The following is an 18,370-nucleotide window of genomic DNA, read 5'->3' as shown; positions in this document are numbered from 1 at the left end:
CTGCCTCTACCATCTCCTCATTGGTTTATAGAAGCAGCTACAAATGTGCCATCTCCTCATTGGTTATACCCATGCGGGTGACTGAAAGACAAACGAGGTCAGTGCCGGTAATGCACCTAATTTATGAAAGTTGCCAATCGCAATATAAAGTCAAGAGAAGAAAAACCCTAGAAGGAGGAGAGATGACTAGAAACGATTCGGTTGACCGTTTTATGTGTGGATTAATTGGTGGAGTAGAGGACCTTGTGCATTTCAGGTAAAATAACAACTCAATGTTTATATCCCAGGACAAATTAGCTAGCAACAGCAAGCTAGCTAAATAGGACCAATTAGCTAGCAAGTGCAAGCTAGCTAGCTAGCTAAATTGCCATAAATGTTTAATGCTTTTCGACCTGTCCCCAAATTAATATAATTGGTTCAGAGTTTGTTTTGATATTTTAACCTGCGTGTCGTGATCACGTTTGGTGTGGGGGGACAAAATACATTTATGCACTATGGCGCACGCGCGCAGCCGGTTTGGGTTCCGTGTAAGGCAACTCACTTCAAATGTATGCCACCCCTGAAATCCCTCAGTCCATAAACTATCTAGTCAGTTATGACGTCATCACTTTTTATATACACATTTACATTTGCCAGTGTACTGACATTGCCATTGCTTATGAGAGACATTTTTTGCTGTTCCATTACCCTTTCTATGTACACACGTCAGCCACGACGAAGCCTTGTTCCTCGTAAGTGTTGATGTGATGAAACAGGTTGATAGGAGCAGCCCTGAACTTATGGTCAACATACTCTCCTTGTCCTCCTCCAATGTCCTTTCTGACGATGTGGAACCACGTCTGTGAAATGCAGATGGGGTATGCTGAAGTCTCTTGAGACAGCACACATGCATGATTTGGTTCTCAGTGCCAGGATTAGGTACAGTATGCTGTTACTGTATGTTCCTGTATATAAATGTGTCACTTTTAAACCAAAGTATATTGAGTGTTTATTTCCTGACACCAATAACGTCATTGGACTCAAAGCAATACATGTAGTTGGCGCCTCGGATGCTCCAGGAACTTAAGGTTGATTTTCACAGGGGTCTCCACGAAGACAATGTAGTTCTACGACATGCCAAAACTAAGGGTGATATGGAAACCATATGACATATGGCTTAGTCCAATTACACAAACTGCCACTGCAGTCTGTAACACAGGAGGCGTGTTGATGTTAGACTTTATGCTGTTTCAGGGACCTCAAGTTTGACTATAAACATGATGGACATGTCATTATGACCCACCTGTGCAAATAGGAGGGCTTGAACCTCTTGGCACTCGGGAATTGCACCACAGCCATAGACTTTTCAATGAGGTCTGAGGAAAGAACACAAGATGCAATCAGTGCACAAGCCTTACTGTTACAAGTTCTCCTATCCAGAACATGTTAAGATATCAAGGCCAAGTTGCTTACATGTTGTAGCTTAATTCAAACATCGACTAAGAGGTGGAACATGTGCATGAAGTCTGAATTAATATTGTGCACTTTTTATTTTCTTGGTATACAAGCCCAAGCTTTCTGTGTGGGCGGTGTTCTGACAACATTGTAGGTCAGTGACGCTCCTTTTCCCATGCAGTCTCCAATGTTGAACACTGTTCCGTGCCAGTGGGCTGTCACTCCATTGATGTTGACGCAGTCCCCCTGAGGGGAAATAAAGTCATAGTGTTATTAATGTGTTATTCAGAATCATGTTATACATTATTCATGCGTTTTAACTTATTGAGAAGTGCAATTTCTGTCTATAATCAGTGGACCAGTCGGTAACACTTGTTTTTTTGAGTCAGTTGAATTAGAACAGAGAATATATGCAAACACTGTGGTTCCTAATATATTGGGAATAATGTAATACAGGGGGATGGAATCTCAATTTTGACCTTCTTCAGTGTCTCCAGTGTGTCAGTGTTGACTTTAGCACCTTTGGCAGCAATTACAGCCTCGAGTCTTCTTGGGTATGATGCTACAAGCTTGGCACACCTGTATTTGAGGAGTTTCTCCCAGTCTTCTCCGAAGATCCTCTCAAGCTCTGTCAGGTTGGATGGGGAGCGTTGCTGCACAGCTATTTTCAGGTCTCTCTAGCGATGTTCAAGTCCGGGCTCTGGCTTGGCCACTCAAGGACATTCAAAGACTTGTCCCGAAGCCACTCCTGCGTTTTCTTGGCTGTGTTTAGTGTCGTTGTCCTGTTGGAAGGTGAACCTTAGCCCAAGTCCGAGGTCCTGAGTGCTCTGGAGCAGTACTTTGGTCCGTTCATCTTTGCCTCGATCCTGACTAGTCTCCCAGTCCCTGCTGCTGAAAAACATCTTCACAGCATGATGCTGCCACCACCATGCTTCCCCGTAGGGATGGTGCCAGGTTTCTTCCAGACTTGACGCTTGGCATTCAGGCCAAAGAGTTCAATCTTAGTTTCATCTGACCAGAGAGTCTTGTTTCTCATGGTCTGAGAGTCTTTAGCTGCCTTTTGGCAAACTCCGAGCAGGCTGTCATGTGCCTTTTACTGAGGCGTGGCTTCTCTCTGGCCACTCTACCAAAAAGGCCTGGTTGATGGAGTGCTGCAGAGATGGTTGTCCTTCTGGAAGGTTCTCCCATCTCAACAGAGGAACTCTAGAGCTCTGTCAGAGTGACCATCAGGTTCTTGGTCACCTCCCTGACCAAGGCTCTTCTCCCCCAATTGCTCAGTTTGGCCAGGCGGCCAGCTATAGGAAGAGTCTTGGTGGTTCCAAACATCTTCCATTTAAAAATAAAAATAAATAAATAAATATTTATTTTTTAAATGTGAGTGAGGGGAAAATGTATTTGATCCCCTGCTGATTTTGTACGTTTGCCCACTGACAAAGAAATTATCAGTCTATAATTTTAATGGTAGGTTTATTTGAACAGTGAGAAACAGGATAACAACAAAAAAATCCAGAAAAACGCATGTCAAAAATGTTATAAATTGATTTGCATTTTAATGAGGGAAATAAGTATTTGACCCCTCTGCAAAACATGACTTAGTACTTGGTGGCAAAATGCAAGAAACACTACTCTTATGATAAGTGACCACAGAGAGTCAGGACACCCATTTAACATCCCATCTGAAAGACAGCACCCTACCCCCTGGGGCATTGGGATATTTTCTTGGACCAGATGAAAGGGTGTCTCCTGCTGACACTCCAACACTGCTTCCATCAGCATCTGGTCTCCCATCCAGGACCAACTCTGCTTAGCTTCAGAAGCAAGCCAGCAGTGGGATGCAGATTGGTATGCGGCATAATTTTGACACTGTATTATTTTTCCTTTTGTTTATCTAAGCATACCTACTGAGCTGTCTGTAAAAACTGGTAGTTTTTCAAAAACGAACTAAATATGCTTTTCTGCATCACTGCAAAAATATGGGTAAAAGATTGAAAGAAATGTGAGTCTTATTTTGTACGTTTAATAATTGCTTACTTGTCTAAAGTCTACCAACCTTGTCACTAGACATGCAAGCTAAGATAATTAGACAAGCTAGCTACTCTAACTTGATTGATTGCCTGACATGGCTTCTTGGTGGCTAGTTATGAGGTTGGGAGATTGGGAACCTATCTGGGCTAGTGAAAGCCAACTTCATAAAATTGCTTGGTGGACAGTAGTGATACAGAGAAATAATACATTTTTTAAATATTTAACTTCTTATGTCTCGGGGCAGTATTGAGTAGCTTGGATGAATAAGGTGCCCAGAGTAAACTGCCTGCTACTCAGTCCCAGTTGCTAATATATGCATATTATTAGTATATTTGGATAGAAAACACTCTGAAGTTTCTAAAACTATTTGAATGATGTCTGAGTATAACAGAACTCATATGGCAGGCAAAAACCTGAGAAAAAATCCAACCAGGAAGTGGGAAATCTGAGGTTGGTCATTTTTCAACTCATTCCCTATTGAAGATACAGTGGGATATTGGTCATGTTGCACTTCCTAAGGCTTCCACTAGATGTCAACAGTCTTTAGAACCTTGTTTGATGCTTCTACTGTGAAGGGGGGCCGAATGACAGGGGAATGAGTCAGAGGTCTGCCCGAGAATGCCACGAGCTGGCCACGCTCGTTCACGTGAGAGCGAGCTCTGTTCCATTGCATTTCTACAGACAAAGGAAGTCTCTGGTTGGAACATTATTGAAGATTTATGTTAAAAACATCCTAAAGATTGATTCTATACTTCGTTTGACATGTTTCTACAGACTGTAATGGAACTTTTTGACATTTCGTCTGCTCCTAGTGAACGCACTTCCTGAGTTTGGATTTGTTTACCAAACGCGCTAACAAAAGGAGCTATTTGGACATAAATTATGGACATTATCAAACAAAACAAACATTTATTGTGGAACAGGGATTCCTGGGAGTGCATTCTGATGAAGATCATCAAAGGTAAGTGAATATTTATAATGTTATTTCTGACTTCTGTTGACTGCACAATATGGCAGATATCTTTTTGGCTTGTTTGGGCTCTGAGCGCCGTACTCAGATTATTGCATGGTTTGCTTTTTCCCGAAAAGCTTTTTTGAAATCTGACACAGCGGTTGCATTATGGAGAAGTTTATCTAAAGTTCCATGTATAACACTTGTATTTTCATCAACATTTATGATGAGTATTTCTGTAAATTGATGTGGCTCTCTGCAAAATCACCGGATGTTTTTGGAACTACTGAACATAACGCGCCAATGTATACTGAGATTTTTTGATATAAATATGAACTTTATCGAACAAAACATACACGTATTGTGTAACATGAAGTCCTATGAGTGTCATCTGATGAAGATCATCAAAGGTTAGTGATTAATTCTATCTCTATTTCTGATTTTTGTGACTCCTCTCTTTGGCTGGAAAAATGGCTGTGTTTTTCTGGCTCTGACCTAACATAATCGTTTGTGGTGCTTTCGCTGTGAAGCCTATGTGAAATCGGACACTGTGGTGGGATTAACAAGAAGTGTATCTTTAAAATGGTGTGAAATACTTGTATGTTTGAGGAATTTCAATTATGGGATTTTCTGTTGTTTTGAATTTGGCGACCTGCACTTTCACTGGCTGTTGTCATATCGATTCCGTTAACGGGAGAAATCTGAGGGGGCAAGTGCTCCTGTGCCCCCTCTGGGTGTGTATATATATTCCTTCTGATGGGAGAAGTTCTGAAAAAAATATCCTTTATTATTCTTAACCAATAATTAAACAGTTTAAAAAGAAAGAACAGTTTAAAAATAACAATTTTGTATAATTAACATTTTACAACGACTACCACATTCTTTTCTTATAGTACACTGCTGCTATCTTACTAGAATGACATGGGATGAACATAAATTGAATTAGAGTGCAAGCCCATGCCATAGACTTCCACTCATTGCGCTAACAAAAGTTAGCATTGGCTCCAGAAACTTCCTCTAACTTCCTTCATACTGGACGCAGATACAGAAAAATGATGTCAACAAATTCATCTGACTCTGGGGAAGGAGATAAAGTGCCTCATTGCCAAATCCAGAACTATCCTTTTAATGACTGATCTTAGCTGTCCTGATTTGCATATTCCCAGAATTCTTCACTCTAGTTTGTATGATTATGTTCCAGAAACAACCACAGACAACTGTACCTAGGTGGGATTGTTGATTAACAAAAATGATCATATGTAAAATATATGATTCTTTTTAAAAGGTACTTTTCAAAGTAGTTGTAAAACCGTAATAGATAAGGTCGAGGCTGCTGTGGCACTATATAACAACATCTACCCCGTCTCTGTTTCTGTGGGTGGAAGCTCATCGTAGAGGTCACATGCAGAGTGCTAGTCACTTAACCAATCACCTTGGGGAAGGTCTGAGACAGGAGCCAATGACTGCCCTAGCAGGGCATCACCCTCTCTGGGTGAGTGAGTGCACAGAGAATATTGTCCATTGTGAGCTGTCTTCACAGGAGAAACCAGCCAGTGTAGCTCTCAAGCACTGCTGGTGGATGTGACCTCACTGGTTTGGAAACACTCATGGCTGGCATATGAGTGCAATGTGTGAGTTGGAGTATACCTCCAGAACCCAATTCAGACTACTCTCTGCCCACAGTTTTATTCTCAAACTACTGTCCCCTGCTCTCTCACGTTTCCTGATTCAACTAAATAAACAAACACTTTTACTATTCAAATTTCAGTTACTATTAGACTACTCTACCCAAAGATCAAGGGCCTCATTGCCAAATCCAGAACTATCCCTTTAATGACTGATCTTAGCTGTCCTGATTTGCGTATTCCCAGAATTCTTCACTCTAGTTTGTATGATTTTGTTACAGACACAAACACAGACAACTGTACCTAGGTGGGATTGTTGATTAACAAAAATTATCATATGTAAAATATATACTCTGCCCATGATTCTTTTTAAAAGGTACTTTTCAAAGTAGTTGTAAAACCGTAATAGATAAGGTCGAGGCTGCTGTGGCACTATATAACAACATCTACCCTGTCTCTGTTTCTGTGGGTGGAAGCTCATCGTAGAGGTCACATGCAGAGTGCTAGTCACTTAACCAATCACCTTGGGGAAGGTCTGAGACAGGAGCCAATGACTGCCCTAGCAGGGCATCACCCTCTCTGGGTGAATGAGTGCACAGAGAATATTGTCCATTGTGAGCTTTCTTCACAGGAGAAACCAGCCAGTGTAGCTCTCAAGCACTACTGGTGGATGTGACCTCACTGGTTTGGAAACACTCATGGCTGGCATATGAGTGCAATGTGTGAGTTGGAGTACACCTCCAGAACCCAATTCAGACTACTCTCTGCCCACAGTTTTATTCTCAAACTATTGTCCCCCGCTCTCTCACGTTTCCTCTTTCAACTAAATAAACAAACACTTTACTATTCAAATTTCAGTTACTATTAGACTACTCTACCCAAAGATCAAGGGCCTCATTGCCAAATCCAGAACTATCCCTTTAATGACTGATCTTAGCTGTCCTGATTTGCGTATTCCCAGAATTCTTCACTCTAGTTTGTATGATTTTGTTACAGACACAAACACAGACAACTGTACCTAGGTGGGATTGTTGATTAACAAAAATTATCATATGTAAAATATATACTCTGCCCATGATTCTTTTTAAAAGGTACTTTTCAAAGTAGTTGTAAAACCGTAATAGATAAGGTCGAGGCTGCTGTGGCACTATATAACAACATCTACCCGGTCACTGTTTCTGTGGGTGGAAGCTCATCGTAGAGGTCACATGCAGAGTGCTAGTCACTTAACCAATCACCTTGGGGAAGGTCTGAGACAGGAGCCAATGACTGCCCTAGCAGGGCATCACCCTCTCTGGGTGAATGAGTGCACAGAGAATTTGGTCCATTGTGAGTTGTCTTCACAGGAGAAACCAGCAACTGTAGCTCTCAAGCACTACTGGTGGATGTGACCTCACTGGTTTGGAAACACTCATGGCTGGCATATGAGTGCAATGTGTGAGTTGGAGTATACCTCCAGAACCCAATTCAGACTACTCTCTGCCCACAGTTTTATTCTCAAACTATTGTCCCCCGCTCTCTCACGTTTCCTCTTTCAACTAAATAAACAAACACTTTTACTATTCAAATTTCAGTTACTATTAGACTACTCTACCCAAAGATCAAGGGCCTCATTGCCAAATCCAGAACTATCCCTTTAATGACTGATCTTAGCTGTCCTGATTTGCATATTCCCAGAATTCTTCACTCTAGTTTGTATGATTTTGTTACAGACACAAACACAGACAACTGTACCTAGGTGGGATTGTTGATTAACAAAAATTATCATATGTAAAATATATACTCTGCCCATGATTCTTTTTAAAAGGTACTTTTCAAAGTAGTTGTAAAACCGTAATAGATAAGGTCGAGGCTGCTGTGGCACTATATAACAACATCTACCCGGTCACTGTTTCTGTGGGTGGAAGCTCATCGTAGAGGTCACATGCAGAGTGCTAGTCACTTAACCAATCACCTTGGGGAAGGTCTGAGACAGGAGCCAATGACTGCCCAAGCAGGGCATCACCCTCTCTGGGTGAATGAGTGCACAGAGAATATTGTCCATTGTGAGCTGTCTTCACAGGAGAAACCAGCCAGTGTAGCTCTCAAGCACTACTGGTGGATGTGACCTCACTGGTTTGGAAACACTCATGGCTGGCATATGAGTGCAATGTGTGAGTTGGAGTATACCTCCAGAACCCAATTCAGACTACTCTCTGCCCACAGTTTTATTCTCAAACTACTGTCCCCCGCTCTCTCACGTTTCCTCTTTCAACTAAATAAACAAACACTTTTACTATTCAAATTTCAGTTACTATTAGACTACTCTACCCAAAGATCAAGGGCCTCATTGCCAAATCCAGAACTATCCCTTTAATGACTGATCTTAGCTGTCCTGATTTGCGTATTCCCAGAATTCTTCACTCTAGTTTGTATGATTTTGTTACAGACACAAACACAGACAACTGTACCTAGGTGGGATTGTTGATTAACAAAAATTATCATATGTAAAATATATACTCTGCCCATGATTCTTTTTAAAAGGTACTTTTCAAAGTAGTTGTAAAACCGTAATAGATAAGGTCGAGGCTGCTGTGGCACTATATAACAACATCTACCCTGTCTCTGTTTCTGTGGGTGGAAGCTCATCGTAGAGGTCACATGCAGAGTGCTAGTCACTTAACCAATCACCTTGGGGAAGGTCTGAGACAGGAGCCAATGACTGCCCTAGCAGGGCATCACCCTCTCTGGGTGAATGAGTGCACAGAGAATATTGTCCATTGTGAGCTTTCTTCACAGGAGAAACCAGCCAGTGTAGCTCTCAAGCACTACTGGTGGATGTGACCTCACTGGTTTGGAAACACTCATGGCTGGCATATGAGTGCAATGTGTGAGTTGGAGTACACCTCCAGAACCCAATTCAGACTACTCTCTGCCCACAGTTTTATTCTCAAACTATTGTCCCCCGCTCTCTCACGTTTCCTCTTTCAACTAAATAAACAAACACTTTACTATTCAAATTTCAGTTACTATTAGACTACTCTACCCAAAGATCAAGGGCCTCATTGCCAAATCCAGAACTATCCCTTTAATGACTGATCTTAGCTGTCCTGATTTGCATATTCCCAGAATTCTTCACTCTAGTTTGTATGATTTTGTTACAGACACAAACACAGACAACTGTACCTAGGTGGGATTGTTGATTAACAAAAATTATCATATGTAAAATATATACTCTGCCCATGATTCTTTTTAAAAGGTACTTTTCAAAGTAGTTGTAAAACCGTAATAGATAAGGTCGAGGCTGCTGTGGCACTATATAACAACATCTACCCTGTCACTGTTTCTGTGGGTGGAAGCTCATCGTAGAGGTCACATGCAGAGTGCTAGTCACTTAACCAATCACCTTGGGGAAGGTCTGAGACAGGAGCCAATGACTGCCCTAGCAGGGCATCACCCTCTCTGGGTGAATGAGTGCACAGAGAATATGGTCCATTGTGAGCTTTCTTCACAGGAGAAACCAGCCAGTGTAGCTCTCAAGCACTACTGGTGGATGTGACCTCACTGGTTTGGAAACACTCATGGCTGGCATATGAGTGCGATGTGTGAGTTGGAGTATACCTCCAGAACCCAATTCAGACTACTCTCTGCCCACAGTTTTATTCTCAAACTATTGTCCCCCGCTCTCTCACGTTTCCTCTTTCAACTAAATAAACAAACACTTTACTATTCAAATTTCAGTTACTATTAGACTACTCTACCCAAAGATCAAGGGCCTCATTGCTAAATCCAGAACTATCCCTTTAATGACTGATCTTAGCTGTCCTGATTTGCATATTCCCAGAATTCTTCACTCTAGTTTGTATGATTTTGTTACAGACACAAACACAGACAACTGTACCTAGGTGGGATTGTTGATTAACAAAAATGTTCATATGTAAAATATATACTCTGCCCATGATTCTTTTTAAAAGGTACTTTCAAAGTAGTTGTAAAACCGTAATAGATAAGGTCGAGGCTGCTGTGGCACTATATAACAACATCTACCCTGTCTCTGTTTCTGTGGGTGGAAGCTCATCGTAGAGGTCACATGCAGAGTGCTAGTCACTTAACCAATCACCTTGGGGAAGGTCTGAGACAGGAGCCAATGACTGCCCTAGCAGGGCATCACCCTCTCTGGGTGAATGAGTGCACAGAGAATATGGTCCATTGTGAGCTGTCTTCACAGGAGAAACCAGCCAGTGTAGCTCTCAAGCACTACTGGTGGATGTGACCTCACTGGTTTGGAAACACTCATGGCTGGCATATGAGTGCAATGTGTGAGTTGGAGTATACCTCCAGAACCCAATTCAGACTACTCTCTGCCCACAGTTTTATTCTCAAACTATTGTCCCCCGCTCTCTCACGTTTCCTCTTTCAACTAAATAAACAAACACTTTTACTATTCAAATTTCAGTTACTATTAGACTACTCTACCCAAAGATCAAGGGCCTCATTGCCAAATCCAGAACTATCCCTTTAATGACTGATCTTAGCTGTCCTGATTTGCGTATTCCCAGAATTCTTCACTCTAGTTTGTATGATTTTGTTACAGACACAAACACAGACAACTGTACCTAGGTGGGATTGTTGATTAACAAAAATTATCATATGTAAAATATATACTCTGCCCATGATTATTTTTAAAAGGTACTTTTCAAAGTAGTTGTAAAACCGTAATAGATAAGGTCGAGGCTGCTGTGGCACTATATAACAACATCTACCCTGTCTCTGTTTCTGTGGGTGGAAGCTCATCGTAGAGGTCACATGCAGAGTGCTAGTCACTTAACCAATCACCTTGGGGAAGGTCTGAGACAGGAGCCAATGACTGCCCTAGCAGGGCATCACCCTCTCTGGGTGAATGAGTGCACAGAGAATATTGTCCATTGTGAGCTGTCTTCACAGGAGAAACCAGCCAGTGTAGCTCTCAAGCACTACTGGTGGATGTGACCTCACTGGTTTGGAAACACTCATGGCTGGCATATGAGTGCAATGTGTGAGTTGGAGTATACCTCCAGAACCCAATTCAGACTACTCTCTGCCCACAATTTTATTCTCAAACTACTGTCCCCTCTCTCTCACGTTTCCTGATTCAACTAAATAAACAAACACTTTTACTATTCAAATTTCAGTTACTATTAGACTACTCTACCCGAAGATCAAGGGCCTCATTGCCAAATCCAGAACTATCCCTTTAATGACTGATCTTAGCTGTCCTGATTTGCGTATTCCCAGAATTCTTCACTCTAGTTTGTATGATTTTGTTACAGACACAAACACAGACAACTGTACCTAGGTGGGATTGTTGATTAACAAAAATGTTCATATGTAAAATATATACTCTGCCCATGATTCTTTTTAAAAGGTACTTTCAAAGTAGTTGTAAAACCGTAATAGATAAGGTCGAGGCTGCTGTGGCACTATATAACAACATCTACCCCGTCTCTGTTTCTGTGGGTGGAAGCTCATCATAGAGGTCACATGCAGAGTGCTAGTCACTTAACCAATCACCTTGGGGAAGGTCTGAGACAGGAGCCAATGACTGCCCTAGCAGGGCATCACCCTCTCTGGGTGAATGAGTGCACAGAGAATATTGTCCATTGTGAGCTTTCTTCACAGGAGAAACCAGCCAGTGTAGCTCTCAAGCACTACTGGTGGATGTGACCTCACTGGTTTGGAAACACTCATGGCTGGCATATGAGTGCAATGTGTGAGTTGGAGTACACCTCCAGAACCCAATTCAGACTACTCTCTGCCCACAGTTTTATTCTCAAACTATTGTCCCCCGCTCTCTCACGTTTCCTCTTTCAACTAAATAAACAAACACTTTTACTATTCAAATTTCAGTTACTATTAGACTACTCTACCCAAAGATCAAGGGCCTCATTGCCAAATCCAGAACTATCCCTTTAATGACTGATCTTAGCTGTCCTGATTTGCGTATTCCCAGAATTCTTCACTCTAGTTTGTATGATTTTGTTACAGACACAAACACAGACAACTGTACCTAGGTGGGATTGTTGATTAACAAAAATTATCATATGTAAAATATATACTCTGCCCATGATTCTTTTTAAAAGGTACTTTTCAAAGTAGTTGTAAAACCGTAATAGATAAGGTCGAGGCTGCTGTGGCACTATATAACAACATCTACCCTGTCTCTGTTTCTGTGGGTGGAAGCTCATCGTAGAGGTCACATGCAGAGTGCTAGTCACTTAACCAATCACCTTGGGGAAGGTCTGAGACAGGAGCCAATGACTGCCCTAGCAGGGCATCACCCTCTCTGGGTGAATGAGTGCACAGAGAATATTGTCCATTGTGAGCTGTCTTCACAGGAGAAACCAGCCAGTGTAGCTCTCAAGCACTACTGGTGGATGTGACCTCACTGGTTTGGAAACACTCATGGCTGGCATATGAGTGCAATGTGTGAGTTGGAGTATACCTCCAGAACCCAATTCAGACTACTCTCTGCCCACAGTTTTATTCTCAAACTACTGTCCCCCGCTCTCTCACGTTTCCTCTTTCAACTAAATAAACAAACACTTTTACTATTCAAATTTCAGTTACTATTAGACTACTCTACCCAAAGATCAAGGGCCTCATTGCCAAATCCAGAACTATCCCTTTAATGACTGATCTTAGCTGTCCTGATTTGCGTATTCCCAGAATTCTTCACTCTAGTTTGTATGATTTTGTTACAGACACAAACACAGACAACTGTACCTAGGTGGGATTGTTGATTAACAAAAATGTATCATATGTAAAATATATACTCTGCCCATGATTCTTTTTAAAAGGTACTTTTCAAAGTAGTTGTAAAACCGTAATAGATAAGGTCGAGGCTGCTGTGGCACTATATAACAACATCTACCCCGTCTCTGTTTCTGTGGGTGGAAGCTCATCGTAGAGGTCACATGCAGAGTGCTAGTCACTTAACCAATCACCTTGGGGAAGGTCTGAGACAGGAGCCAATGACTGCCCTAGCAGGGCATCACCCTCTCTGGGTGAATGAGTGCACAGAGAATATTGTCCATTGTGAGCTTTCTTCACAGGAGAAACCAGCCAGTGTAGCTCTCAAGCACTACTGGTGGATGTGACCTCACTGGTTTGGAAACACTCATGGCTGGCATATGAGTGCAATGTGTGAGTTGGAGTACACCTCCAGAACCCAATTCAGACTACTCTCTGCCCACAGTTTTATTCTCAAACTACTGTCCCCCGCTCTCTCACGTTTCCTCTTTCAACTAAATAAACAAACACTTTTACTATTCAAATTTCAGTTACTATTAGACTACTCTACCCGAAGATCAAGGGCCTCATTGCCAAATCCAGAACTATCCCTTTAATGACTGATCTTAGCTGTCCTGATTTGCGTATTCCCAGAATTCTTCACTCTAGTTTGTATGATTTTGTTACAGACACAAACACAGACAACTGTACCTAGGTGGGATTGTTGATTAACAAAAATGTTCATATGTAAAATATATACTCTGCCCATGATTCTTTTTAAAAGGTACTTTCAAAGTAGTTGTAAAACCGTAATAGATAAGGTCGAGGCTGCTGTGGCACTATATAACAACATCTACCCCGTCTCTGTTTCTGTGGGTGGAAGCTCATCGTAGAGGTCACATGCAGAGTGCTAGTCACTTAACCAATCACCTTGGGGAAGGTCTGAGACAGGAGCCAATGACTGCCCTAGCAGGGCATCACCCTCTCTGGGTGAGTGAGTGCACAGAGAATATTGTCCATTGTGAGCTTTCTTCACAGGAGAAACCAGCCGGTGTAGCTCTCAAGCACTACTGGTGGATGTGACCTCACTGGTTTGGAAACACTCATGGCTGGCATATGAGTGCAATGTGTGAGTTGGAGTACACCTCCAGAACCCAATTCAGACTACTCTCTGCCCACTGTTTTATTCTCAAACTACTGTCCCCTGCTCTCTCACGTTTCCTGATTCAACTAAATAAACAAACACTTTTACTATTCAAATTTCAGTTACTATTAGACTACTCTACCCAAAGATCAAGGGCCTCATTGCCAAATCCAGAACTATCCCTTTAATGACTGATCTTAGCTGTCCTGATTTGCGTATTCCCAGAATTCTTCACTCTAGTTTGTATGATTTTGTTACAGACACAAACACAGACAACTGTACCTAGGTGGGATTGTTGATTAACAAAAATGTTCATATGTAAAATATATACTCTGCCCATGATTCTTTTTAAAAGGTACTTTTCAAAGTAGTTGTAAAACCGTAATAGATAAGGTCGAGGCTGCTGTGGCACTATATAACAACATCTACCCTGTCTCTGTTTCTGTGGGTGGAAGCTCATCGTAGAGGTCACATGCAGAGTGCTAGTCACTTAACCAATCACCTTGGGGAAGGTCTGAGACAGGAGCCAATGACTGCCCTAGCAGGGCATCACCCTCTCTGGGTGAATAAGTGCACAGAGAATATTGTCCATTGTGAGCTGTCTTCACAGGAGAAACCAGCAACTGTAGCTCTCAAGCACTACTGGTGGATGTGACCTCACTGGTTTGGAAACACTCATGGCTGGCATATGAGTGCAATGTGTGAGTTGGAGTACACCTCCAGAACCCAATTCAGACTACTCTCTGCCCACAGTTTTATTCTCAAACTACTGTCCCCTGCTCTCTCACGTTTCCTGTTTCAACTAAATAAACAAACACTTTTACTATTCAAATTTCAGTTACTATTAGACTACTCTACCCAAAGATCAAGGGCCTCATTGCCAAATCCAGAACTATCCCTTTAATGACTGATCTTAGCTGTCCTGATTTGCGTATTCCCAGAATTCTTCACTCTAGTTTGTATGATTTTGTTACAGACACAAACACAGACAACTGTACCTAGGTGGGATTGTTGATTAACAAAAATGTATCATATGTAAAATATATACTCTGCCCATGATTCTTTTTAAAAGGTACTTTTCAAAGTAGTTGTAAAACCGTAATAGATAAGGTCGAGGCTGCTGTGGCACTATATAACAACATCTACCCTGTCTCTGTTTCTGTGGGTGGAAGCTCATCGTAGAGGTCACATGCAGAGTGCTAGTCACTTAACCAATCACCTTGGGGAAGGTCTGAGACAGGAGCCAATGACTGCCCTAGCAGGGCATCACCCTCTCTGGGTGAATAAGTGCACAGAGAATATTGTCCATTGTGAGCTGTCTTCACAGGAGAAACCAGCAACTGTAGCTCTCAAGCACTACTGGTGGATGTGACCTCACTGGTTTGGAAACACTCATGGCTGGCATATGAGTGCAATGTGTGAGTTGGAGTACACCTCCAGAACCCAATTCAGACTACTCTCTGCCCACAGTTTTATTCTCAAACTACTGTCCCCTGCTCTCTCACGTTTCCTGATTCAACTAAATAAACAAACACTTTTACTATTCAAATTTCAGTTACTATTAGACTACTCTACCCAAAGATCAAGGGCCTCATTGCCAAATCCAGAACTATCCCTTTAATGACTGATCTTAGCTGTCCTGATTTGCGTATTCCCAGAATTCTTCACTCTAGTTTGTATGATTTTGTTACAGACACAAACACAGACAACTGTACCTAGGTGGGATTGTTGATTAACAAAAATGTTCATATGTAAAATATATACTCTGCCCATGATTCTTTTTAAAAGGTACTTTTCAAAGTAGTTGTAAAACCGTAATAGATAAGGTCGAGGCTGCTGTGGCACTATATAACAACATCTACCCTGTCTCTGTTTCTGTGGGTGGAAGCTCATCGTAGAGGTCACATGCAGAGTGCTAGTCACTTAACCAATCACCTTGGGGAAGGTCTGAGACAGGAGCCAATGACTGCCCTAGCAGGGCATCACCCTCTCTGGGTGAATGAGTGCACAGAGAATATTGTCCATTGTGAGCTGTCTTCACAGGAGAAACCAGCCAGTGTAGCTCTCAAGCACTACTGGTGGATGTGACCTCACTGGTTTGGAAACACTCATGGCTGGCATATGAGTGCAATGTGTGAGTTGGAGTACACCTCCAGAACCCAATTCAGACTACTCTCTGCCCACAGTTTTATTCTCAAACTATTGTCCCCCGCTCTCTCACGTTTCCTCTTTCAACTAAATAAACAAACACTTTTACTATTCAAATTTCAGTTACTGTTAGACTACTCTACCCAAAGATCAAGGGCCTCATTGCCAAATCCAGAACTATCCCTTTAATGACTGATCTTAGCTGTCCTGATTTGCGTATTCCCAGAATTCTTCACTCTAGTTTGTATGATTTTGTTACAGACACAAACACAGACAACTGTACCTAGGTGGGATTGTTGATTAACAAAAATTATCATATGTAAAATATATACTCTGCCCATGATTCTTTTTAAAAGGTACTTTTCAAAGTAGTTGTAAAACCGTAATAGATAAGGTCGAGGCTGCTGTGGCACTATATAACAACATCTACCCTGTCTCTGTTTCTGTGGGTGGAAGCTCATCGTAGAGGTCACATGCAGAGTGCTAGTCACTTAACCAATCACCTTGGGGAAGGTCTGAGACAGGAGCCAATGACTGCCCTAGCAGGGCATCACCCTCTCTGGGTGAATGAGTGCACAGAGAATATTGTCCATTGTGAGCTTTCTTCACAGGAGAAACCAGCCAGTGTAGCTCTCAAGCACTACTGGTGGATGTGACCTCACTGGTTTGGAAACACTCATGGCTGGCATATGAGTGCAATGTGTGAGTTGGAGTACACCTCCAGAACCCAATTCAGACTACTCTCTGCCCACAGTTTTATTCTCAAACTATTGTCCCCCGCTCTCTCACGTTTCCTCTTTCAACTAAATAAACAAACACTTTTACTATTCAAATTTCAGTTACTATTAGACTACTCTACCCAAAGATCAAGGGCCTCATTGCCAAATCCAGAACTATCCCTTTAATGACTGATCTTAGCTGTCCTGATTTGCGTATTCCCAGAATTCTTCACTCTAGTTTGTATGATTTTGTTACAGACACAAACACAGACAACTGTACCTAGGTGGGATTGTTGATTAACAAAAATTATCATATGTAAAATATATACTCTGCCCATGATTCTTTTTAAAAGGTACTTTTCAAAGTAGTTGTAAAACCGTAATAGATAAGGTCGAGGCTGCTGTGGCACTATATAACAACATCTACCCTGTCTCTGTTTCTGTGGGTGGAAGCTCATCGTAGAGGTCACATGCAGAGTGCTAGTCACTTAACCAATCACCTTGGGGAAGGTCTGAGACAGGAGCCAATGACTGCCCTAGCAGGGCATCACCCTCTCTGGGTGAATGAGTGCACAGAGAATATGGTCCATTGTGAGCTGTCTTCACAGGAGAAACCAGCCAACTGTAGCTCTCAAGCACTACTGGTGGATGTGACCTCACTGGTTTGGAAACACTCATGGCTGGCATATGAGTGCAATGTGTGAGTTGGAGTATACCTCCAGAACCCAATTCAGACTACTCTCTGCCCACAGTTTTATTCTCAAACTATTGTCCCCCGCTCTCTCACGTTTCCTCTTTCAACTAAATAAACAAACACTTTACTATTCAAATTTCAGTTACTATTAGACTACTCTACCCAAAGATCAAGGGCCTCATTGCTAAATCCAGAACTATCCCTTTAATGACTGATCTTAGCTGTCCTGATTTGCGTATTCCCAGAATTCTTCACTCTAGTTTGTATGATTTTGTTACAGACACAAACACAGACAACTGTACCTAGGTGGGATTGTTGATTAACAAAAATTATCATATGTAAAATATATACTCTGCCCATGATTCTTTTTAAAAGGTACTTTTCAAAGTAGTTGTAAAACCGTAATAGATAAGGTCGAGGCTGCTGTGGCACTATATAACAACATCTACCCTGTCTCTGTTTCTGTGGGTGGAAGCTCATCGTAGAGGTCACATGCAGAGTGCTAGTCACTTAACCAATCACCTTGGGGAAGGTCTGAGACAGGAGCCAATGACTGCCCTAGCAGGGCATCACCCTCTCTGGGTGAATGAGTGCACAGAGAATATGGTCCATTGTGAGCTGTCTTCACAGGAGAAACCAGCAACTGTAGCTCTCAAGCACTACTGGTGGATGTGACCTCACTGGTTTGGAAACACTCATGGCTGGCATATGAGTGCAATGTGTGAGTTGGAGTATACCTCCAGAACCCAATTCAGACTACTCTCTGCCCACAGTTTTATTCTCAAACTATTGTCCCCCGCTCTCTCACGTTTCCTCTTTCAACTAAATAAACAAACACTTTACTATTCAAATTTCAGTTACTATTAGACTACTCTACCCAAA

The 18,370-nt window shown here is 41.9% G+C and overlaps 1 pseudogene; it reads right to left on the bottom strand.

The window, feature by feature from the left end:
• LOC139560015 (retinoid isomerohydrolase-like) overlaps positions 1–18,370 on the bottom strand; it is a 58,309-nt pseudogene that overhangs the window by 2,075 nt on the left and 37,864 nt on the right.

This window comes from Salvelinus alpinus, chromosome 30 (assembly GCF_045679555.1).
Source record: "Salvelinus alpinus chromosome 30, SLU_Salpinus.1, whole genome shotgun sequence".
Classification (NCBI taxonomy): domain Eukaryota; kingdom Metazoa; phylum Chordata; class Actinopteri; order Salmoniformes; family Salmonidae; genus Salvelinus; species Salvelinus alpinus.
This window is presented reverse-complemented; position numbering and strand designations above follow the sequence as displayed.